This window comes from Ursus americanus, chromosome 15, assembly GCF_024610735.1.
Source record: "Ursus americanus isolate L20-20 chromosome 15, mUrsAme1.1.p, whole genome shotgun sequence".
Classification (NCBI taxonomy): domain Eukaryota; kingdom Metazoa; phylum Chordata; class Mammalia; order Carnivora; family Ursidae; genus Ursus; species Ursus americanus.
Window position 1 is genome coordinate 53,795,816 of NC_142141.1, and position 26,376 is coordinate 53,822,191.

General features: G+C 42.2%; 1 protein-coding gene and 1 long non-coding RNA gene across 2 annotated transcripts in view; both read right to left on the reverse strand.

The window, feature by feature from the left end:
* Positions 1-26,376, reverse strand: part of TRIO (trio Rho guanine nucleotide exchange factor) — a 348,230-nt gene that overhangs the window by 316,706 nt on the left and 5,148 nt on the right.
* The window catches only part of LOC148108880 (uncharacterized), a 48,127-nt gene that overhangs the window by 17,780 nt on the left and 3,971 nt on the right, over positions 1-26,376 (reverse strand). The window contains exon 1 of the long non-coding RNA XR_015726887.1: positions 48-26,376. This exon is cut by the window's right edge and continues 3,971 nt beyond it. This is a non-coding gene — a long non-coding RNA (uncharacterized LOC148108880). The remainder of the gene's footprint in view (positions 1-47) is intronic.

The window sequence follows — 26,376 nt, forward strand, 5'->3', positions numbered from 1 at the left end:
ACATGACTCTCATCCTCTGTAGACAGAAATCACAAAACAATGCTCACTGAGTGACAGTATCTTCTGTTTCTACAGCCACGGCTCCAGTTCACAGCTTTTGTTCCAGAAGAATTATCAGCAACACTCTCAGAAGCATCTCTGCTTAGACCATAAGGTCAGCCTACCAACAAAAAAAAGTTAAGCTAAGAAAACATCAACATTTGCAGGCCACACCTGTCCCCTTTTAAACATCAAGCAGGGCGGTGGGATTTGAACCACGCCACAGAGCACAAGGTGATAACCCTAGGGTTTCTGAAGTTCAATCTTAGCAATACCTGCATCAGCCAACTTGAAAATTATTCATTTTGCTACCCTTCTAAGTGGCGACATTGCTGTGCCCACAAGTATCACCTATAATGACCCCGCCTCTTTGACCTCTGGTAGCACGAGAAGGCCTTTGCTGTGTGCTCTTAGCACCACACATACAACTCGCTGCTCCTGCTTGGCAAATAGAGAGCAATAAGGGCCAAATGAAATCTCTGCCCTAAAAGAGGTAGTTTCAGGGAACAACAGTTAAAAGATATAGGGAAATGAAGAATTACTTCATGTTCGAGGAAAACCACTGGGTAGAAGAGGAGTATTTGTAAAAACAAAAATAAAAACAAGCCCCACACAGTAAGTAGTAACCTATGATATTAAAAGGTAAATAAATAAAATGGAAAAAGAAGACAACACTGATAAAATCCTTGCAGTGGGTTAGAAACAGAGCCAAGCCACGGTACAGCCTGGGCTGATTTTGGTTTTTTTTTTTTTTTTTTTTTTTTTTAAGATTTTATTTATTTATGTGACAGAGAGACATCCAGTGAGAGAGGGAACACAGCAGGGGGAGTGGGAGAGGAAGAAGCAGGCTCCTAGCGGAGGAGCCTGATGTGGGACTCGATCCCGGAACGCCAGGATCACGCCCTGAGCCGAAGGCAGACGCTTTAACGACTGCGCTACCCAGGCGCCCCTGATTTTGGTTTTTGTGTTTAATCGGCAGTAAGGGGCCTGTGGAAATTCCAGGGAAAGTCTTCCATTTACATAGATGCAAAGCAGCTCGTCCTCCATGCCGCCAAAACACTCAGAGGTAATAAAGCGCGATCAAGAGGAAGAAAAACTCCTACGTGCCCAACTCCAGCAACACTGAGATTCAGGGGAGGCTCTCAGCAGAGACAGGAGCAATTCTGCTCTCCAGGGGGTCCTGTGTCCCAGCCAAGCAGGGAAGCCAGTTAGTCCCGCAGTATTAACCTTCTCTTCCTTCTTTCTTCCTGTCTCTTCCTCTCCTGTTCCATTAGCTGTATTTCCACGTTTACTTTTTAATTTTCCATTTGCTAGTAAACCAGAAGCAGCATGCTTAAAAATGTCAGAATCCTAGGCTGTTCAAATCTCCAGGTTCTAGGCAGGAGCTCCATCAAGGAAGGTGCAATGCTAGTGTCTGCATATTTCATGGCAGTCAAATACCAAGAATTAACACGAAATTCACACAAATACCAGAAATGCATGGCATTAAAAAGATCTATGTTTTTCATAACAAAAATATTTTTTAAAAGGTACCCACTCATATTCCAGTTATTATAAAAAAAATAAAATGTAGTGACTACTCTTTCCATGGTAAGCACTGAGTAATGTACAAAATTGTTAAGTCAATATATCACACATCTAAAACTAATATAACATTGTATGTCTACTTCAACTAAAAAATAAAATGACATTTACCAAAAAAAAAATTAAAATGTGACCTTTAAACTTTGAGACCTTTGAACTTGTGAAATATAAGCCACTGGAAACAAAATGCAAACATGGCAATTTATTTATGAAAGGTTGTTTTCAACATGCAAATGAGTTTCAGAATAAATCATCTGCCTCCCAGGTCTCTCAAACCTCAAGGCACAGCCCATGGGACAGAAAGTGGTATACAGAAACAAAGTATCATGAATGGGCTGTTTGTACCTATCCAAACACTCTTGTGAAAACTAATTTTTTTTTTAAAGATTTTATTTTTAACTAATCTCTGTACCCAACATGGGGCTCAAACTCACAACCCCAAGATCAAGAGTCCTATCCTCCATTGACTGAGCCAGCCAGGCACCCCTAGTGAAAACTAAATTTAATGGTCATTGTTTCAGAAAACCAGCACATTTATAAAATGAATATATCTAATATCAACCCTGTAAATATGTGCACAAAATGTCCAATACCCATAAAGATGAGACTTAAAACCCAAATTTCAAATGACTATACATTTTTTTTTTGAGAGAGAGAGAGAGGGAGGGAGGGAGGGCTGTGGAGGGAGGAGGGGTATGGGTGCTCCCTCTCTCTCTGTCAAATAAATAAATAAAATCTTTAAAAAAAGATAAAGAGGGGCGCCTGGGTGGCTCAGTCCTTAAGCGTCTGCCTTTGGCTCAGAGTGTGATCCCAGGGTCCTGGGATCAAGCCCCACATTGGGCTCCCTGCTCCACTGGGAGCCTGCTTCTTCCTCTCCCACTCCCCCTGCTTGTGTTCCCTCTCTCGCTGGCTGTCTCTCCTTCTGTCAAATAAATAAATAAAATCTTTTTTAAAAAGAAAGATAAAGAAAAATTAAACGTTTTGGCTATCGCTGCTTATTCAGCATCAAGTAAAAATGTTATTTTTGAAAGGTTCAATATCCCTAAATGTCAAAACCATCTTTAAAAGCATGAATGGGAATTTTTAGTCCCTATTTTATAACGAGTTGTATTTCAAAGATTTTTTTTTTTAATTTATTTAACAGAGAGAGGTAAAGAGCACACACAGGTGGAGCAGCAAGCAGAGGGAGAGGGAGAAGCAGGCACCCCGCTGAGCAGGGAGCCCAACTCAGGGCTCGATCCCAGCACCCTGGGATCATGACCTGAGCCAAAGGCAGATGTTTAACTGACTGAGCCACCCAGGTGCCCCCTAACGAGTTTTATTTCTAAATAAGAACTATGCGTGGTATTTATTATCCCAAAATGCATTAACCTCCAGATATTCCTCACAATCAGTATTTCTGATGCAAAGAGAGATACTTTCACTATAACATGACATTTTGTGAACTTCTCTTTCATGAGCTTTGTCTCCCCCAACCCAGCACACAGTGGTCTAAGCATCCTTTATATAATTGTGACTCTCATAAATTAAGCTAACCTCATGCTAAATGGACTGACAGCACACTATGTAAGAGACAGGCTACATTATCATTATGGGGGAGTTTCCAAAACATTCATGTAATCTTCAATGTGACAAAATTAGTTTTATTTAAAATGCCCTGGCACAGTTATGTAAACTCTCATCATCATACCTAATCTTGAGACACACATCTTGCTCCGATACCTTGAGGTTACGTTCCAAGATCTAGTTTTATCGTGGTATATCTCTAAACTTTAATAATGTAGGGCACCTGGCTGGTTCAGTCAGTGGAGCGTGCGGCTCTTGATCTCACAGGGTGCTGAGTTCAAGCCCCATGTGGACTTGGAGCATACTAAAATAAATTAAAATATTGAAAGAGAAATACTGTAATTTTCTAGAATCCTCAGCTCCAAAGAATATGCAATTTATGCAAAGGACAAACAAGAAATGGAATCCATCACGAGACTTTAAAAGATCAAAGGAACTAGAATTGTGAAAAGGGAGAAAGGACTGCTAAGAGTCGGGAAAATTGGAAGGAAATTGGAAAACTCTTTCTAGAAAACATCTGAATCCTGACAGCCATCAGAAGAACACTGTAGTCTCAATTCCAGCTAGCAATTTTTTAGGAGTACTGTATTTCTAACTAGTGGCAGTTAGTGAAACTTATTGGACCTCTTCTCAGAATATCGTTTTAGAATGCATAAAAATAGAAATGTACACAGAAAATCCATTTTTTATAAAGTTACCAAAGATTTTAAAGTATTGTTTCTTCACATTAAGTAGAGACCTAGCAGTCTAGTAACTACTGTTAATTTTGAAGACGTGATGAGCGTGAACAATACTTTGAGAGATTCGCAGTAACTAGAACAGAATTTGAAAACATCTGTGATATCCATTGGAGACATAGCACAGAAACTGCTCAAACTACCGCATTACAGTCATAATTGAAGGAAATATACTGTATTTAGTTAGCTGTGAAAATAGAGATGGAATTAATTTTTTTCCCATCCAAGTTCATAGGTATCCAGACTACTCTTACTCCAGACACTGTTACTTATTTGGCTTTCTGATCTCCACCTTTGGAGGGAATGTCTTAAGAACGTCACCCACAAACAGGTTCTTAACCAGGGGACCCTACAGTCCACAGGAGAATCTTCTCTCGGGCAAGGGCTCAGGGGGCAGCCCTGTGTGTGCCCCTGACCAGAGCTGACCAGCTGCTTAGAGAGGCTAGTCCACCTCCTTCTTGCACAATGAAAGTGAGGGCGAAGTTGGGTGGGTGGGCAGCAGACATCCTTCTTTGTCCCACTTTCCTGCAGTGGCCTTACCTAAGCTTCGCTGTAGCTGCTGGTGCTCGCTGCTGGTTCTTTTGGCAGCATTATACTGTATTTTCAGAAGACAGCCAAGATGTACAGAGAGCGTGTGGCTTTGTATTTATGCTGACCACTAGAGGAGGGCAAGAGTCACACAGACAGACACTTCTCATTTACACTGGAAAACAAAACCAAACCAAACCCCTGTGCTTTGATGTTCAGTGCTTTCCCTTTTAATTAGCAACAAGCTAATTTCTTTCCTGTTTTTCTAATCTTAAGAGGAGGGAAGAAGTCTCAGACCAAGGAATATCCAGGAACAGCAATAAACTAGTCCTTACATCTTGTCAGGTTTTAGATACACTGAGGGTCTACTAAAAAATTATTCTGGGTGGCGCACTCAGCCAAGCATCCGACTCTTGGTTTCAGCTCAGGTCGTGATCTCAGGGTCGTGAGATCGAGCCCCACATCAGGCTCCACACTCAGCATGCTGTCAGCCTGGGATTCTCTCTCCCTCTCTCTCTCCCTCTGCCCCTCCCGCTCATGCTCCCTCTCTCTAAAAATAAATAAATTTTAAAAAAAATTATTCTGGTGCATGGGGTGCCTGACTGGCTCAATCAATAGGGCATGTGACTCTTCATCTCAGGGTTGTGAGTTCCATCCCCATGTTGAGTGTAAAGATTACTTAAATAAATAAAATCTTTAAAAAAAAAATATTCTGGAGCAACCTATCTGTACCTCTGTGGATGGTTTCTATCTGTCCTCTTCCAAGTGATAAGACAGACTTAAGAACAGCTACTGGCTAAACCCTGCCTCTGTCTTCTGTTATCCCAAATAATTTAGACTGTCTAATTTTGACCTCAGGCTTCTTGGTTTATGGTCTACATTCAAATGTTACAAAGTCTAGCTAGCCAGTATTACCTTAAATGGTGCAATCTTTGTCTTTCAAATACTGAAAACTTTAGATTGGCATTCCAATAGTTTTAGTCAAAAGTATGATTACTTACAGTGACCAATGAGAGACTTAGCCAACGGCCTTTTCTTATAATGGCACTATATTTTTGGCAAACTATTATAAAATATTTTGTTTCATTTAGAAGGGTATAATTTGCTGTGTGTACAGTTTTTGCTGAACATAAGTCAGTTCTTTCTTTGTGGTCATACAAACTGAAGCAGTAACAAACCAGATGTTTCATTTACTTATTTTCTTCAGCAAATCAGGCTTGGTTGGCTCTGGACAGTCTTTGTATCTTTAATACTCTAGATTGTAAGAATTTCCAATCCCTCCCCAAAATATCTCCATGATTTTGATTTTAGATTAATGCTTGATACAATTTAAGAACTGGAATGCTGGGCACCTGGGTGGCACAGCGGTTGAGCGTTTGGCTTCGGCTCAGGGCGTGATCCCGGCGTTATGGGATCGAGCCCCACATCAGGCTCCTCTGCTAGGAGCCTGCTTCTTCCTCTCCCACTCTCCCTGCTTGTGTTCCCTCTCTCGCTGGCTGTCTCTATCTCTGTCAAATAAATAAATAAAATCTTTAAAAAAAAAAAAAAAGAACTGGAATGCTGAAATAGGGTCAAGTTCCAAGAATTCCTCATTACCATAAACTACTAATATTCCACATTCATTTCATCAAATGCTGAAATTTACGTCAAGCAGAAATAGAAAGGTATTTAAATTTTTAGTTTTTTTAACACAAATGGTTGGAAAGTGACAAAATGTATTTCTACATATATAATATTCTCTTTCAAGAACTTCAAATCAACTTCAAGGAAAGTTTTACTTTTAGTGACTGCACGTAGGGGCTCGATAAATGTCTGATGCATGAATGAACAAGCAAACATTAAAGACTGTATTGAACAATGATTAAGGTAAAGATAGGATTTAGTAACCAGATAAAGATTACCAAAAGCACATCTCAAATTTTTAAATAAAACCAAAACTTTCTAACCACAGTATATACAAACTAGTACTACCCTCTCTGCACTGAATGCAGTTCTGTAATTTTAAAAAATAAATAGTATATACATCATAAAGCTATCACAAAGAATTTTTCTATTCTCACCTCCCTTATATATGTCTCATATGAAACTTAAAACAAACTTCCAAGCATGTTACAACAACAGGACTCTCTGATTTGGGTAAAATACAGAAAACGCAGCCAGGAGTGTAAATGAGTTCTATAAAACATTTCCTTAAGTCCCTAACACGTGGCCTGATTTCCCATCCTCCTACCTCCTTCTCCTCTCCCTCTTCCCAACGTCATCTGCTTCCCATTTAATCACCTAGAATCCTGCTTTTCTCAACTGTTTTTCCTTTGCCTATAAAAACTGGCTACCATTTGTTTTAATAATAAGCCCTTTCTAAAATGCTTTGTCTAATTACCAAATCACTCGACAGCTGCTGATAACACAATTGTATGATCCAAGCACTATCAACTTAAAGATATTTCCAAGCTAATCCTATAATACCATTAAGTATTTCTCACTTTCAATTTTCCAAAAGTAGACTTGAATCTCCTGATGGGCAATCCTTTTTTTAAGAACTCACTGTGAATTCAATATGAAAAATCATAATTAAGAAGTTTAGATAACAATTTTATTACCACCACTTCACACAGAATAAACACAAACAAGTTACAATGTATTTCACTGATACCCATTTTATGATACTAACTCAAGCACTCCAGTCGAATAAAACAAAGAACATCACAGACTTGATAATTACCCACAACAGAAGCCAATGTATAAACTGAAACAAGGCAGGTTATTTCCTGGGAGTTAGTGGTAAAGCCAGAGCAGTAACCCAAAACTTCCACCTTTGAAACAAAATCTCTCATTTTAGTCACAATTAATACCTATAATCAAAAGGGAGATATTCAGACATACCAATTAGTGATCATCAAAAATGACATCGTCCTACAAAAGTAAAGAATATGGAAATGTGGGAACACTTTATTTAAAATATTACTGTTGTACTGTCAAATAAAACTCTGTGAGGGAAGAACATGATGTAAAAATAAAAATGGGGACTTTCCCAACTATTAGAGAAAAAAGAATGAAAAAAGGCAGTCTTAATCCCCATTAACAATGTAACAGAGGTGATGAACAAAAGCAGCCCAGGATGTCTTAAATTTCCCTTTAATTCTGTCCTACACAAAGAACAAGAAACTTAATCCATGCGTTCACCTCAAATAACCTAATTAAAAAGTAAAAATCAAACAGTAGGAGTCAAAAGTCTCACCCTCTAAGTAGCGGCTCTGAGGACGACTGACGGCAGAGGTCACATAGTGACCTCTGCACTGGCTGTCAGATCTGGATGGTAAAGTTTGCAAGGCCTCCCTGCTCCAAGGCTTTCCATCCCACTGGGGAGGGGAGGCCACGGCCTGACCCAGGAGAGAACGCCAGACAGACTCAGATTTTCCAGTGACACTTCCAACAATAAATTTGCATTTAACACAGGTTATTCCAAAAATCAGGCTTAAGGGTAGATCAGTAATTAAAATGAAAAAGACGGAAATGGAGGAACGTAAACTTAAATATGTCTACGGCAAACAGTAGCACAAACTCACAAGCCCCAGCACCCACCACCAAGTCCAAAAAGCCCAATAAATCAAACAAACTGGAGGCTGGTTCAAAGGGCAGCATTCCAAATCTGAAGGAGGAGACAATATGCACACACAAGCACCTCTAGCACTAGAGGACAGTCCCCAAAAGAACACAAAAGCAAGTTTTTCTACTATGGGGAAACAATACATTGGATTAACCCTCTCCAAAATCAACTACAAGGGAAAATGAACAGACTCATACCAAGCTGCATAAGCCACATTCTGTTGCCAAATCAGATTCATCGGAGAGTCTCCTATTTTAAAAATATGATGAATAATGTATTTGTGGAGAGTCTCTACTTATTCACCTATGTGGGACGACTTCCCTATTAGGGGGACTTCAGAGTAAACTTAAGGCGTATGTCTTGCATTAGGCTAAGTTAACAGTACAGAAGACCTGGTCATGAATTAAACACATGGCACTCTTCATGAATGATAATAAAAGCCCATGAAATCAGTGATAAAGCATTTCACTGACTCCGGATGGCATGCTTGGCTGTGATGCTGTGAATGTTTACACCTGTGAACACAGCCAGTTTCCACAGCTATTCAGGGTTCTTTTCAATTTTACAAACCTGAGAGAGTCCTAGAAACTTCTCCAAGGATCATGCCAGACATTATCACCATTATCGAAGGGTATCTACTCTCAGATAAACGTGAAGAACCACCTTGCAAATACCTCCATAGTTTTTCCTTTCCTGATTTGCTATGGCTTCCCAGGATCACACATTTATCAGTTGATTCTGATACGTAGGCAAAAAGCACAATCGTCGAAAAAAGAACTTATGGGAGAGATGTAACTCATTCTCTATAAGCAAGAAATGAATGTTTAGTAAATTAAGTAAAGCAAGAGTACTTATCTGAAAAAACAAAACAAAACAAAACACCTGTCTGCGTTACCCTCCTTGGGCAGAAGGCTGCTGCCAATGGCTCCTCACAGCACATACTCAGCATCAAGCTGCTTCTCGAGGACCAGGAGCGCCTTACAGGTCTGCACCTGGCTTTCTCTCTCACGCGCACCCAGGCCTCACACTACATCTGGCCCCCAAGCAGCCTCAAGCTCAATAATGTCTGTGGCACCTGGCAGTTCATCCAAGGCAGGTCCCTGAAATCAGTATTCTCTGGCGCTAGGACTCTCAGGCCCTGGCCAACAGCTAAGCTTTTGAACACTCGTCATCTTTCCCTAAAATACCTTTTTCTTTAAAGGGTAGAGTATTTCTGAATCCCTTACTTTGTAGAAACATGTTGACCTATTTAAGAAAAACTGGGTTGGCCTCATATGATGTGTATAATTTTAAAAGGCCCTGTGGCCTGCTTTCACATTCATGTAAATAAAGCCTTAAAAGAGGATGGGGGGGGGGGGGCTCCCAGAAATGGAAGTGAAGTATGGAAAAGGCAAGACCAAGAAGGGCTTGAAACACTTGTAACAGGTTTATGGAAAGCTCTCCTATAAAAACATTCCCAAGAGAAAATCTTGCCCATGCACCTTCCCCAACGTGACCTTTCCACAATGTACTCAATGAGAAATCAACTCCTGGAAAAGAAAAACACTCAGAGGCGACTAGATCTTAAATCTCAAAGGAAGCCAGATAAAAGATGCCCCTTCACCCTCCACTGTGACTGGTCAAGCCCAGTAATCATTCAGCAGATACTGATCAGGCTCCGCAGGGAGCAGTCAGTCTGGAGTCAGGGATTCCACAGGAGGACAAGTCCCCGAGCAAGAAGCCGGGGTCCTGAGGTTTGGTTAATCATTCTTGGTAAACAGCGGTAGGCAGACGGAGAGCAGCAGCACGAACACAGCCTCCTGCACCGCGGCCTGTGCCCGCACCCTGCCAGCACACAGGCACATCCCAACGGCAGGAACGCGTGGGCTCGCTTCCTCCTCTTCTCCCACAATTTGCTACTGGAGAGGATGTTATACCCTAAGAACGTCTGGGCCTCTCGCCCGTGTTTGCTGACTTAATAGTTACCACTTCACAGCAGCCTCCTGCCATTGGATATGGGGGTGCAACATTCACTTTTTCATTCATTCGGTAAACATCTAGTAAGCACCAACTGTGTGCTGGGCACTGGGGATACACATATGAATAAGATTCAGCCTCGATGTAAATTACAGCTTAGAAATAAAATCTCAAGGGGAAATTATATGATGCTAGGGCCACTGTGAGTCAATGGAATTATGAGGAATAATACACCACAGTTTAGTGAAAGGGATTAAATTACCCCCAAAATAAGAACCATCGGGTTTATCTGCTAAACCAAGTTTATTAGAATCACCATAAAATGCAAATTTTCCATTAGATGAAACTGTGGCACAGGAGGAGACAGGATGGGACCTTGTGCCTCAAGGCAAAGGAGGAAAGGGGGGGCCCCAGGGCAGCACTTCCCTCCCCGTTTAAGACTGTATTTAGGTGCGAGTGCATAACCCAGACTCTCCACGGGGAGCATCCCTGCCCTAGAAATCAAACTCTTCCCTCTGACTGCCTCCAGCCTCCACTCTAGCAATGGCCATGAGGGGCACTGCTCACTCTTAAGTGGTCAAAGAAGAAAAACGAGAGGAACGCAAGATAAAAGGAAGAAATGAGAAAAAGAGGGATTAAAAAGAGAAAAATAAGGAGCCCACTTAGTAAAGAAAGGCATTTGTCCATTTAACAAGTCTGGAATCAGTCACCAACCATCCATTCTAGCTAACTTTACCAGCTTTGGAAGCTTGAAAACCAGAGACTCGTGGTGAGAGTTCACACAATCTGAATGAAGGCATTTGACAGCTATTTATAGGGTCCAGGGGCCTTTTTGAAAAGCTCACTTCTGGGCAGGTGGGGCTGTGTTTGGGAAGGGCTGAGGCTGAAGAATGACCTCTGGGTGAGTCACTCCTAGACAGAGGAAAGTCCCTGTGAAGGGCACATAGAGACACAGAGCCTCGGAAAGAAAGATGGATGGTCAACAGGAAGAATAAAATAAAAATATAGCTCCCGGGAAGTTTAAGGGGCACTGCTTTCATTCATTTGTTTTTCTTGAGGGTGTCCTTCCTTTACTGACAGATGGCTCACTCCCCAAACAATGCACACCCAAGGACCAACTGAAAAAGGCCAATCTCTTCTGCTGCCCATGGTTTCGGGGCCTCACATGCCCTTAGTGCATTTAATAAGCAAGTCAATGAGCAAAATGACAGAGACACTTTAGAGCCTGGGCCTACGTGTGAAAAGCTGAATTTGGTTTAACTATGCAGACACTCCAATGAGGAAATGCCTCCTGCAGAGGCAACCGACAAGGTAATAATTTTAGAAGATGATTAAGAGGAAAAAGACAATCACACCAACACAAGCGGGTTAGCTGAGAGAGACAAAACAGGAGTCACTCCAACTCTGACCAAAGACAAACAGTTGACTTCCCTACCAGTGAGAAATAGGTTCATGGAAAGCTACCCATGGACTCTACAAATCCAGTCGGCTGGGAGGTCATGGTCCAAACCTTCCGAAGCAATCTCAGGAAAACAAGACCCTGAGCTTTGACACCAGGAGCCTTTCTGCCCTTGAGCCAAATCATGTCCTTGGCAGATTCTACGGTCAGTCTCAGCTCAACACCACAGCAGGTGGTTTCACAGAGCCTCATAACCTCCCCTGAAGCCACACATTTTGATAATTGGGTAATTTCATCCCGATTCACTCAAGCCAGTGCCAACAGACTGTGTGGCAGAAGAGTTCCCAGGAGGTCGAGCCAACCTTGCTGAATGGTGTGCTATGGTTATCAAAGAAAGTCAGGCCTCATCCCACATTTTTTTCCTTACTCCTGTAATGGCTCCAAGTCCTCTGATAAGATGGTTTTTCTGATGTTTTTGATATAATTACCAAGCAGTGTTTTTTTTGTTGTTTGGGGTTTTTTTAGCACTGACGTGGAGGTGGTCAAAGGACTTAAGTCATCCGAATGATTCATCCTAAAGAAGGAATGGCTACATCCAGTGGAGGCAGGTTCACAAGGGACCTACGTGTCCCACTGCTGGGTGGCATCAGAAACTGCCATCAATAAAGGAGCACAGGCTGGTGAAAAAGCACTCAGAGAAAAATTCAAAAAGAAGTGCCCTGTACTGTTAATGTCTGGACTCAGTTTAAAACACACATTTACATACAAGCAAGTCAGGAATTGTCTGGAAGCTGCAAAACTTACTTGTTAATTTCCTTTGCAAGTTACTATTAATGTATGGCACATGAAAAATGAGACTCATGAAAATGTATGTAGGGGCAGCCTGTTAAGATTCCCGAATACTTTAAGAATGTGAGAATAAAGAAATCTAAAAATTATGTTAACATATGTGTAACTACAAGAACTTAAAAAATGATGTTTTACTGAATCGTTAAGCTACCCTAATAGGATTATCATTCTGTTAATTTGAAGTAGGTCAGGTATATATCCACCCTGGTCATTTATACAATGTAAATGGTAAGCAACTGTGTGTGTGTGTGTGTGTGTGAGAGAGAGAGAGAGAGAGAGAGAGAGAGAGAGATGCCGAATGCCAGTCAAGCTGCAGTTTCCCCAAGAGACAAGAAAGTAATTGTCCTTAATGAGGGATACAATCTAGGAGCTGCATATCAGCCCAGACTAAAACTGGAAAAGAGAAAAAAATTTCAAATAAACGTCTTACAGAAAATACTCTTTATGTGATCACATCTAAAACACCTTGGAAGTGAGTATATTGTCTGAATCTACATGATCTTGTAATATTCCTTTGTGAGCAAAGCTCTGAGACCACAACTCGATTACCATCAAGCCAGGAAATGAAAAGTATCCCTGACTGGGAATCTCAAAATAATAAGCGAGAGTATGAAATATGTAACTGGAACTGAGAAACATAGCAAATTACACATGGGTTCTGAAGCAAAGGTAGAGAGGCCACTCCCACAATGCTTTAAATATTCTCCCCACCTTCCATCACTGCCATTGTGTACTATGTGTGTGACATATATCACACCCATTTTAAATCTTGGTATGAAGTCTGCCATTTTTACAGGTGAAAGAACAAAGTAAGAACTGATATTTTTAAATGTTCTCAAGTGTCAGTACAAAGAATATGGGCTAGAAGAGTGTTAGATTACAAGCCATCTGTTCTGATAATTTACGATGTGATTTCTCTAATCTCCTTCAACACTACACAACATCTCTATGGCAACACAGTAACTTCAAATTCAAGTTTGGAGGGCTAATTGTGCCTTTAGTCTGTTCACACAGCAAAAGGCAGACTGGTTGGCAAGCTCCTCAATGAACCAGGATCTTCTTCAGGAAGGATGTCCCTGTCATAAATGGGCTACACTCACTTTCTCTGTTACCTCCAGATACGTAAATAAGATGATTCTGCAAACTGCACAGATCATACCTGCTACAGAATTGGCCATGGCCCAATAAACCACAACCAATACATCAACCTTGGCATAACTCAGTGGTTCCTATCGAGGCTGTGCACCTGAACTGCCAGTAGGACTTTTTCAAAGTACAGATTCCAGGGCTCTATTCTAGAACTACTAAATCAGGGATTCAGGGATTCTGTAATTTTAAAAAACTTTTCAGGTGGGGTACCTAGCTCATTCAGTAGGAAGAGCAGTCGACTCTTAATCTTAGGGTTGTGAGTTCAAGTCCCGTGCCAGGTGTAGAGATTACTAAAAATAAAAAATAAAAAACTTAAAAAAAAAAACCAAAACCCAGCTTTCCAGGCAATTCTGATATAGTCCAGGTTGAAGAACCACAGGTGTAAATCACAAGCATTTGCCCTGCCTCTATTTGGGGTCCCTCCTGCTCTGACAGCCCAGCAGCTCACACTCACAAGGAATTATCACAACCCAAAGACACCTGAACTAGAATGCAGTCTACACAAAGTGCCATGCCAACACTGACAGCCACTGAGGCCTAGAGAAGAGGGACAAGGGCGGTGTCCCCAAAGGAAGTGATCCTTGAGTTGGGCCAGGTAAGACAGCCGAAAAGAACAGGGAACACCCAAAACAGAAACGGGTACAAGAGCACGGACACAGAATGGGGGGCCCATGGGGACCAGAGAGGCTGACAGGGGCAAGACATCCGAAGCTTCCCTTGAGGCTGGCCCAGCGAGCCTCGATGGACTGACAGGGTCTGAAACTCAGAAATGCGTGTCTGTGACTCACGTGTGGCCTTGGTTACAAAGCACCTTTCTAGACCAGGCAAAGAAAAAGAAAAGTGTAGGTCATGGAGAACTGAGAATGGCTTCTGCCCTAGTCTTCACCAAATCCTCTTCTGTGACACAGGGAAAACACCACGTACATTGATAAATGAGAGCTAATATGCTGTCTTTTTAAGAGCATCTCAGATTTCATTTTCACCTTGAGAGCAATTCCAATTAGATAGACTTGAGCTAGTTGATCACCTCTTATAATTTTAATTTCTACATTACTCCCCGGCACATTTTTAAAAGAGGCCAAAAAAGAAAATCTGCTTAATCATCTTGCCTCTTTAGAATATAAGCTCCCACTGGCCAGAATATTATTTTTGTCTTCTCCAGCTGTATGGCACCTGGCATGTTGACGCTGCGCAAAGGATAAACAGCTCATTCATTACACAGTGCCATGTATACTGAATAATGCCCATAAAGTCCTTTGAAGATGAAAGCCACTTCAAGGGCTAAGTAATTCTGAGCTAGGCATTTGAAACTGGGAAACAGAGATGACAGACCAAGCACCATAAAAAGGTCACCGCCCAGCAGGAAGGCTCTTGTTCTGCCGGACCTCTGGTCCCTTTGCGGGCATGCCACACAGCAGACCAAACCCCAACCTGCTTTATGTGTTTTTAATGTATATAATCAGGGGGAAAGGTTTCAAAATGCTAAAAAAGAACAGAAGCCTTCAGTGGTTTGGGGGTAGGCTATTTCCTAATTTTTTTTTTTTTTTTTTTTGTACATTTTGAACACTGACAACGAATGAGCCCTCTTAAGTCTTCAGAGGTTCGTTTCTTTCAGGGCCCATCCCCTCAAGTAATTTCAAAGCCCCACAGATTCTTCTGAGAAATCTCCTTTTAAGTGAAGCTGAAATACTCTGTCCGAAGTGCCAACTCGGCTCTAAAACAGGCACAATGAACACTGCAGCAGACCTTATGCGATTTTATGCAAATCCATAGTTTCTTTAAAGATTTTTTTTTATTTATTTATTCGACAGAGATAGAGACAGCCAGCGAGAGAGGGAACACAAGCAGGGGGAGTGGGAGAGGAAGAAGCAGGCTCATAGCGGAGGAGCCTGATGTGGGGCTCGATCCCAGGACTCCAGGATCACGCCCTGAGCCGAAGGCAGACGCTTAACCGCTGTGCCACCCAGGTGCCCCCAAATTCATAGTTTCTGTCTCAGAGTCTAACACGCAGTCCATGTCTCAGTCGTGCATGCAAGCGAGCAGAGCGGACACCGATGTTCACGAATACAGAACTCACACTAGCAAGAGCACCCTGGATGCAAGTTTTAATGCTAAAATCATTCTCGATAGGAGCCCAGGAGAATGCTGCCTCTCCCTTCAACTTCCCCAGGATATTTATTAGAAAGACTGAAGTACCACCAGCTTGAACCATGTCAGGTGGGCCCTTTGCTATCCCAAAATACACCACCCTTGGGGAAGCAAAAGGTGCCCTTTCCTTTTTGACTGAAACTCCCTAAAACTTTCACCGTGATAGTTCATCCAAAGCTTCCTAAGAAATTACCAAATATACCAACAAACCACGACCGAAGTCCAGTCACATCTTACCCACAATGCTCTCTTTCAAGAGTGATTTCCTTGTCTTCCCTGACACCAAAACAAAAACAAAAAACAAAAAAACCCACCAAAATGGGAAGTAGAAAGCTCCCTAATGGTGCCAAAGAGCTCAAGGTGACATGCACAGCAGAGCAGGGGAAACCATCAGCAGGCTAACCCTGCGTCCGCCCAGATACCCACTTTGTAAAAACCGTCATCATGCACTTGGCATCCTCCCGTTGTCCCTAAGAGAGACCTGATCTGCAGCAAGTTAAAAAGCCTGAGCTCCCTTCCGCAGATATCAAATAGATGTTACTGTCTACCTTGCAAGGGGCTAGGAAAATTAAATAGCTTGCGTGTAGTAATAAGCATCCCATAAATGAAGCTATTTAAGAATATGAAATGTGGGGGCGCCTGGGTGGATCAGTCGTTGAAGCATCTGCCTTCAGCTCAGGTCATGATCTCAGGGTCCTGAGATCCAACCCTGTATCAATCTCCCTGCTCAGCAGGGGGCTCTGCTTCTTCCTTGCCCTCTGCCTTTCCATGCTCTCTAATAAATAGATAAAATCTTTTAAAAAAATGAAATGTATTACCAATTTAGCCAAGACTTTTTTTAATTGATATATAACTTACATACTACAGAATTCACCCTTTAAAAATATACCGTTCAAGGGGCGCCTGGGTGGCACAGCAGTTAAGCGTCTGCCTTCGGCTCAGGGCGTGATCCTGGTGTTATGGGATCGAGCCCCACGTCAGGCTCCTCTGCTATGAGGCTGCTTCTTCCTCTCCCACTCCTGCTTGTGTTCCCTCTCCTGCTGGCTGTCTCTATCACCGTCAAATAAATAAATAAAATCTTTAAAAATACATATATATATACCGTTCAGGGGTTTTTAGTATATTCACAATGTTGTACAACTATCACCGCGACCTAATTCCAAAACACCCTCATCACCCTAGGACTTTCCCCAGAATGCCTGACCCATTAGCAGTCATTCCCACTCTCCCTAGGCATGACCTTTTATTCTCCAAATTTTCTGAATATCAAAAGCCTCTCCTCCTTAAAATATTAATAAGTAAATTAAGATTCTTTCTTGCTAGAATGTCTAGTTGTAGGACTTCTAGAAGTTCAGAGGCCAAATTTTCCAGAACCTGATCAAACAAACATGTTTATAGGAAATACAGAACATATGAAATCAAGACTATCTCCCAAAATCATGGGTGTTCTGTCATCATCTAATGGAGAAAAACACCAAATAACGATTACTCTGCCTGTAACCTAAGAACTGTACCCACTGTTCCATGATTTCTAGAACTAAGTACTCACAGACCTGCTTCCCGGAAACCCGCACTAAGGCAGAAAGTAGGTAGCCACATTAAATTTACTGCAGGTGGTTTCTGGGAAGAAATATTTAGTCAATGAAGGGCAGAAAGCAACAGTCTCCCAAGTCATGACTCACGACTTACTCCAACACGGGAACTCCGCTCCTTCCCCCACTCCCTGAATGTGCTGGATTCCTAAGAAAAGATCCCACCCAACCCCGGCCTCTCATCCTCGCCTTCCCATGCCACCTCTTACAGCATAACATCCATTCTTTACACCCCAATGCTTTCCTTTCTCTTCCTCCCTTCTGGCAATTAGTACATTGAGATGAAGATGATAAACTGTCTTTCCCACAACAGGTGTCACCTTCATAAACTGTACTTATCAGAAATTAATCTCCCTTTCTTTTTTGGCAACTCCTTATTTTTCAATTTTGTGCTTTACCATCACCAGAGAGTGAGCTGTTGATGGAATCTGGCAGCTCTTTCCTTAAACATGCCTCTGGGGAGTTCCAGTGCGTGACTTCATCTGTTTTCTTTGGATGATTAACTGACAAAGCTCCAAGCTGCAAAGCTGACCACTAACTGCCGATTTGAACAGTTTAAACTTGAAGATGTAGGTTCGCTTATCACAGTGCTGTGGCTGTGGACTGGAATTGAAGGCATGAGTGTAAGCTCATGGTTTTATTTTAGACAAGTGCAGAAAGAGTGATACGTGTGCAGATTTAACATATTATATGCGTGTGCACATATACACCTATGTGTACACACACACACACACACACACACACACTTCCTAGCTATGTCCCCTGAAAAGTTCTAGAAGCAATGACACCCCTGTAGCAATGAACACATTGAAGCCCACACTGTTTCTAAACACCATTTCTCTGCTAAAATGAGAAACGGCTGGTCGCATGACTATAGTAAGAAAAGTACAACATAAGCCTGGAACATCTTATTGTGTCAGAATATAACAAGTGCTCAGAAAATGATGGGGACAAGTCACAAAAGATAAAGGAGCCAGTTTGAAAGGACTCCCACTGGCCAAATCTCAGAAAATTTGAGCATCAAACGAAATAATGACAGCAAAGGATTAGAACCCATGGAATAAAATAGAAATCCATGAGGACATATTTACATAAATAAGTAAGTAGGTCAGAAGGAAAAGCTCTTCCTTACAGTAGAAAGCAGGGACACAAAGACGGAATAATGAAGTTAGAAAAATCACCGTTTCACAACCAACACTGTAATCACTGATTCCAGCAAAAATATCAACAAGATGCTACAGCCAGTAAATGAAAGTCAGAAAGGGAACAGGATTTTACATGGTCTCAAATTATCTCCCCACAAAACACTAATTATAAGGAAAAACTACAGTGGAGAAACCTGGTAGTCACCACCTGAAGCAAATGGCCCACGTGGGACCGCGGACAACTGTGGCCCTGACAGGGCACTCTGGGACCTTCTGCCAGAAATGCACAACTTGGATCTCATTAGGAGGAACCCTACAACCCACACTGAGGGATGGCCACCTGAAGAACTGTCTAGAATCTTCAAAACACCAAGGTAATGAGAGAGACTGGGGGAATGTTCCAAATTAAAGAAAACCTACAAGACTCAACAACTAAACTCAGTCTGTGATCCTGGATGGAATGCTGGACCATTGGTATCTTTTAATTGACAAAAAGGACATTTCTGGAACAGATTTACATAATACTATTGTATCAAACATAATTTCCTGATTTGGATCATCATGTAGGAGAACACGTCACTGCTCTTAGAAAAATACAAAGCAAACCACATGTAGAGGTAAGGGCATCATCACCTCTGCAACTTACTCTCAATTGCTTCAGAAACAAAATACTATGTAAATTTTATAAAGCACTCACACACATACACACACACACACAGGAGGGCAGGGAAGATGTGCACACACATGCATGTGCGGGGAAACAGTAACAGCTGGGGCATATGAATCTGAGTTCTTGCTCTGTGAACAGGAGTTCAAAACTGAAACAGACTAACCTGCCCGTCCCAAATAAACCCAACAAACTTTAAATGTAATCAACAATGAAGACAGGAACCAACTAAATAGCCAAAAATAATACAGTGAAATCTCAATTTAAGTTGATAATGGATTCGAGTTTGGTACCTCCTCTGTTAGTAAAAAAATCAAAGATAAACTATAACAACATGTCAAAAGTAACCCATAATCTCACAGTAAACAGCAAACCAATCCTATTTTTTAACTCTAGAAATTTTTAAAAATAAGAATTAGATAGGGGCGCCTGGGTGGCTCAGTTGGTTAAGTGTCTGCCTTCAGCTCAGGTCATGATCTCAGGGTCCTGGGATGGAGTCCCAGTGGGGGCTCCCTGCTCAGTGGGGAGTCTGCTTCTCCCTCTCCCTCTGCTGCTCCCCTTGCTCATGGGCATGCTCTCTCCCAAATAATCTTTAAAAACACACACACACAAGAATTTGGGGTGCCTGGGTGGCTCAGTCAGTTAAAGTCTGCATTCAGTTCAGGTCATGATCCTGGGGTCCTAGGATGGAGCCCCAAGTGGGGCTCAGTGGGGAGTCTGCTTCTCTCTGTCTCTCACTCTGCCCCTCCCGCCACTCCTGCTCGCTCGCTCTCTCTCAAATAAAATCTTAACCAAAAAAAAAAAAAAACAAAAACACAAAACCAAGAATTAAATAAAAATGAAAAAACTTGAAACTTTCAGAAACTCTTTGGGCAAACCAGGAGGAAATAAAAAGTGTAGATTTTTAGAGCACTACACACCTTCTGGTTATATAATGCCTACACTCAAGACACCAGGACTTCAATCATTCCCTGACTGAACTACTAAGAATCCAAGGGAGACACGGAGTTACTGAGACACACACAAAAACAGAACATGTTCCCAGTGGGGAAATGATGCTGGGAGTTCCCTGTGGGGATAAACCTGACCAAGCATCCCATCCCATCAGGCTACAACAGTGAGGGGGACAGATGAGGTGTAACAGACAGAAATGCACCCCACAGACAGAAGAACCTAAAACACACACCCAAAAAGAGGACGGTGGAAACTAATCCTATTCCCCAGGACCACAACACATCATCGTCTACGTGCACATTTCCACGAATAACAGCAAAGAAATGAAAGGCCGCAACAAAACAGCTATACAGAGAGAACCCAGGAGTTACCACACCCACCTTATAAAACTGTGCCCAAAAGAGCAGCTGAGCAGCTTCTGGCCCCTCCCCACCTCCCTACCCCAGTTCCCTTCCTCAGTTAGAAAGGAAGCCCCAGTAATCTGTGTAATGTGTCAGACACAGCAACCGGCTGACAAACTTCCCTCCCTGGCCAGCCTCCCTGCACCCTTCCCACACTTCCCTCTGCCAACCCTGACAGCCACAGAGTTTTCCCACCCAGCCCTTCAGTCCAATTCCACAACAGCCAGGGAAACAGAGGACCAGCATCTCCACCAGGATTCCTCCCAAGACTGACACAGGTGAGAGCCAGTAAAACTCACACAGCCAACACGCCTCAAATGAAAAGCTAGGTTACCAGGATTATTTATGTAAAAAGGAACATCACTTTTAATTAGGTGAGAAGAGGAACGGCACAGAAACTAAATTATAGGGCCCAGGCCAACATGAAAAAAAAAATGCCGGCTATATCCTGAAATCTTTCTCTCAACTTTGCTTGATGTGTGACTTGTAAATTATAGCTTCGATCATCCACACACGAGGATATACATATTCAATTTTAAAGATTTGAAAATCACAACACAGGATCCTATGGGAAGTTGTACAGAGTGAGGGCCATTTCTACCGTCTCCCTCCTTTAGGGAGGGCAAGGGCATCTGGGGGCTCTGTGGTCTGGCAGCCGGGGTGTAAATTCCAGCTCAGGCCCTTACAAGCACCACAAACTGGGGCAGGTCATTCAAGCTCACCAGAGGCTGAGATCCTCACCCTAACACAGGAGGGCCCACCTGCTGGAAGTGGGGGCTGGTGCGGGGGGAGCAGGAGGGTGTGATTTTAAATAAGAAAACGTATAGAAAACACCCTGCACAGTATCTAGAATCAGACACTCTGATGGCAGTCAGTGCTGGAAGTAGTAGAGATAATAGTTAACAGAAAGACTTCACCAGGTTTTCTTGAAGGACAAGATTGGCATTAACGGTATTTGAAGGAAAAAAATAAACATGATATTTTAAATATCATCCCCTGACCTTACAAGCAAGTTATTGCTTTCTGGATGCACTTATTTTCTCTCTTATGAAGCGTAATTCCGAAGGTGCTATCTCTGACCCCTGACAACGGTGGCCCCTCACACCACTCTGGCAGCCGGCTGCTAAAGAATCACATTCCAGCAAGAGCAAGGGGAACACGGAAGAGGTCGGGGGCTATTTCAAGTCCGCCATCTTCCTACGTCCCAAAAAATGGCCCCATATCCAGAAGGAAGTTGTCACAGGAAATGTACAGTGATCTCGCCTCAACCCTGCATAGGGTTTCCAGTCAAAGGGTCCCAGCAATTCCGTTCAGGAGACAGGTGCCATCACACACGTGGGCTGATTCCTTCTGGGAGTTCGGCAACCGGAAGAGTTCACAGGCACGACCATGAGAAAGGAGAGAAATGCCTAACAATGATTCCTGCAAAGTTTGTGTCTCAAGGACTGCAGTTAAATATTAGGAAAGAAACAAGCACAAGCCAGCTAACAAAATGCTGAAACTTGACGACTCTGCCATGAAGTCTCTCCCATAAGGAGCTGCTCTCACATAGGCAACCTGTCAGGGGACATGTGAACTCAACTGTCATATGAAGAAAATGTGTGGCCTGGAAACCATCAAATTAGCACCAGTTCTCAAGGCTCCTGAACCCAAGATATATTAGGACAAGCGCAACAAAATTTAGATGGAGGTGAAATAACTCTAAAATAAATGTGTGAAATATATTCTGCCTCTGCGCAATCTGGTTTTTCAGTTAGCAGTGGTCCCTATCATGCCAACTATCATCACTGTGGTACTGAAAAGGGCAGGGAGGGTTGGAAATAATTTCTCAACATCAAAGGGGGGTAAAAAAAAGCTACCTACAAACAAGAAACATCTACATGTTTAGTACTTGGCTAATGAGAAATTTATTTCAGTTATCTTGATGCCAAAATATTAAATAATTTAAACTTTAGCTATTTCATTAACGTGACACTAGTTAGAAATATTTATAACAACATTCTAAGTCAAAGTATTGTTTTCCCAATATCTGTGTGTGCCTTCAGAATAAATAATAGAAGAATTTCACTTCAGGACCCTTACTAAACTAAAAAAAGTTATCCAAAAACTAGTAAAATATACATGTTATTCCTACAGATCCTAGCCTACCTATCTGTCATGCAGAACAAGGATTAAGTAAAAGTAAATGCAAGTAAGAAAACATAAAACTTTAAGAATTCCAGTGAGCCAGAAGTACCTGCAACAAGTTTGCAGAGGTACTGTTCAAAACAGCTGGCAATAAAGAAGGAATCCTTGAAATATGGATCAGTCAGAAGAGGAAGTGAAGTAAAAGGAATAAAAATGAAAAACAACCTCTTATAAAGTTTCATATGCAAATTAAAATTAAAACACTTTGCCCTAGGGGCGCCTGGGTGGCTCAGTCGGTTAAGCGGCTGCCTTTGGCTCAGATCATGATCCCGGGGTCCTGGGATCAAGCCCCACGACAGGCTCCCTGCTCAGCGGGGATTCTGCTTCTCTCTCTCCCTCTGCTGCCCCCACCCCGGCTTGTGCTCTCTACCTCTCAAATAAATAAATAAAATCTTTTTTATAAATAAATAAATAAATAAATAAATAAATAAATAAATAAATAAATCACTTTGCCCAAAGCACACATGTCGTTTATACATGCCACTTCGTATATATTAGGGGACATGGCTTCTTTTAAAACAGATTTCAAATATTAATCTCTGATATATTCATTCATACATTCCTTCTTGCACTGAGACCACCTATTCCACAGAATCCCAAAGCAAGGTGTTTTGTGACTTTTCTAAGATCTATACTTACACCCACATGAAAAAAAAATACCAAGAAACCCTATCTAAAAGTATTCAAGGATTATACTTTCAAATCTGTATTTTTCTTAAGTTCAAGAATAGTTTTATTTTGTGGTTATGAATCTTAAATGCGGGGTCTAACACTTTATAAATTCCTTCATTAACCATCAACACCACAAAATCGGTAGCTGCGAAGTCAATCACATACACGAAGGCCCAGGAACAGAAGGCAAATGACCTCATGCAGATACAAATGCAGGAACACCACCGTCTCCCCTCAAATGAAACTTATCCCTAGAAATTCCTTCTTCAGCACCAGGATTGTTGAGACAGTATAGACCATCCTGCATGTACTACTCTTCTATTTGGACAGCAACAAAAACTCGCCAGAGTGGGAAAATTTGAAGTAAGAAAAATGGTGACTGTTCACATCTAAAGATAGGGTTTTCTTAAGTCAGCAGACTTTGACTTCCATGCCATATGGATGCCTCAAGTTAACGCTTCTTACAGAACCCAAGGAAAGGATCTTTCTTCCTCCATAGCTATCTTTGAAGTTACCCTAGAAATTACAGTTAGTTTGGTCCCACCCGTCGGCAGTCAGAGTGACTATTGTTATCTTTCAAATCAACAGAAAATCTTTCCAAAATAACTGTTTTGTTTAGTTTACCCAGAGAAATAACTTATATTGGATTTGGGTTGTTTTCAAACTATTTGCATATCCTTGATTAGTAGTGGAGCTGATATTTATGTGTTGTACGTCTTTGAATTACCTGTTTGCCTGTTTTCCTTATAGACTGTCTTACTGATTTGAGGAAGCCCTTTTTTTCTTACACATATAGAATTCTTTGATTTGTAATAAATGTTTACTCTCAGTTTGCTGTTAGCCTTTTTTTTAATGGTATGTTTCAAATTAACACACAATAAAACTGATGGGGGGGGGGTTCTGTTCTATGATTTAATACATATAACCAGCACCAAAGCCAAAATACAAAACAGTTCCATCATCCCCCAAAATGCCCCTCATACTGACCCTCTGTAGTCACACCCTCCCAAACCCTAATTCCCGCAACCAACCAATCTGTTCTCTATCACTGTTTTTTTTTTTGAGAATGTCACCTAAGTGGAATCAGTGCGTAGCCTCTTGAGACCGGCTTCCTTCACTCAGCATTCACTGAATGGATGCACCAGTTTATCTGTTCACACCTACATTGTTTTAATGCTAACGGCCACATCCGACTGACCGCAAAGGGCCTCCAGCCCCTCCCAGGTGCAGGACAAGTGCAGAGCAGAATACCATGTACTTCTTTCCTGGAACTGCAGGCAAAGAGGGGAGGGTTCACAGAACTGGCAGGATCCTGCAGAAACCCCTCCTAAAGAAAAACCAAGTGCAATTCATCACTGTCCATAACAGGACTACAGACTGTTAAGAAAATAAGCCCAGTGAACTCACATGAACACCATTAACCCAAAGTACCCTAGACCTCGAATCTATTCTTCACCTTGACTAACATCTTCATTAAAGCTTTCTCTGTCAGCGTAACCACTAAAAGGTACTAATTTACGACAAAGCCCAAACAGAGTAATGCTTACAAAATACAAGATTTGCTCTACAGATTTCTCCACATTCCTCACCAGCCAGACAAGAGTAGACATGTGGCTAATTAAAATAGTCAGTAATCTAAAAGTCAAGTATATTTATCACCAAAACGAAGTTCTTTATTTCCACAGTACATCTGGCATTAGACCAAATATTACAGACTCACATTGACAAAACCCCAGAAGCTACACCCTCTCTCCAGCTTAACAGTCTATGCCTCGTGCTTGGAAAGTCTGCACACACTTGCTCTCCCGCCCTGATCAAATAACCTTTCCCAGAGGGCAGGTGGTTAATCATTTGGGTTTTGAGGGGCTTCCTCACATGGAGAGGAACAAAAAAGAGGAAATTAAGGTAACAACTAGTCAGCAAGCAAACTACATGTCCCCACGAGTGAATGAGAAGTGAAATGAGTACTTACGCACTTGCCAACCACTGAACAGGACAGCAAGAATTTCACATAAACAAGATTGTCTGCAAGTAAGGCTCAATAATGTCAAAAAGTTGGGAGCCGATACTGGAAATTTTAGCCAGATACCTCCTTTTCTTCTTCATAAACTGGCAGGGATGCAGTAAAATCGGGGCCTTGCAGGGGCTAGGAACTGTGGTGAGTTGAGGAGGCAAAGGTTCCAAGAGGAAAGGCCTCCACCATGGGCACAGGAGGCCCAGAGACGGTGGGGAGAGGGCAGGGAAGGCAGCAGCAAACCAATGCCTTGCAGGGCCTTGTCCCAATCTCTACTTTCTTTTCTCCTTTTTGGTCCTTTCCCCTCAGGTAAGAGGTACTGCGAGAGGAATCCCCAGAGTGGCTACAGCCGAATAACACATCAGCCAGAATTCCGAAGTGCCAGGGTCACTGAGCAGACTCCCCATCCACGCTCACTTCCTTGCACACGGCTCTGCTAAACAGCTCAGCAGCAGAATCTGCAGCAGGACGAGTGAGAGAGAACTCTGTCTCACTATCTAATCCCTCCTACCCCTCTCTCCAACTGTGGACCCACCCGGATCACTGCCAGCGATCGGCTCCAAGGCTGAGAAGCAAGGAGAAGATAAAAAAGACCGCATTCTTCATCCACAAGGCAAATAACACAGTCACCCCTGGCAGTTCACCCAAGTCCACTCAGCTGAACACTTGGGAGAGGAAGGAAAGAGAAGGGACATCAGAGAGAGCCACCACCTTCCACCAGAACGCACTGGAATTCTCCCTCAAATCCATCTCTTTACTGACCATGGAGGAGCTACTGTTCCTACCAGTGGCACTACTAAAATTTGTCAAGACAATGCACTTAAGGAAATAAAAACCAATTCATTATAAAATTGAGGACGAATGAAGGGGGTTGTTAAGACTGCTTTTTATAGTAAAACACAATTCATCCCTATCAACAGAAGTGATTTTTACCAGGCAGTAAAGTGTGGCTATTGATTAAGAATTTGACTTTTCTCTGTAATTCTGCCAAGGATGTGAGATAAAATTTTACTTTCTCAGGGGCGCCTGGGTGGCACAGAGGTTAAGCGCCTGCCTTCGGCTCAGGGTGTGATCTCGGCGTTATGGGATCGAGCCCCACATCAGGCTCCTTCGCTATGAGCCTGCTTCTTCCTCTCCCACTCCCCCTGCTTGTGTTCCGTCTCTCGCTGGCTGTCTCTATCT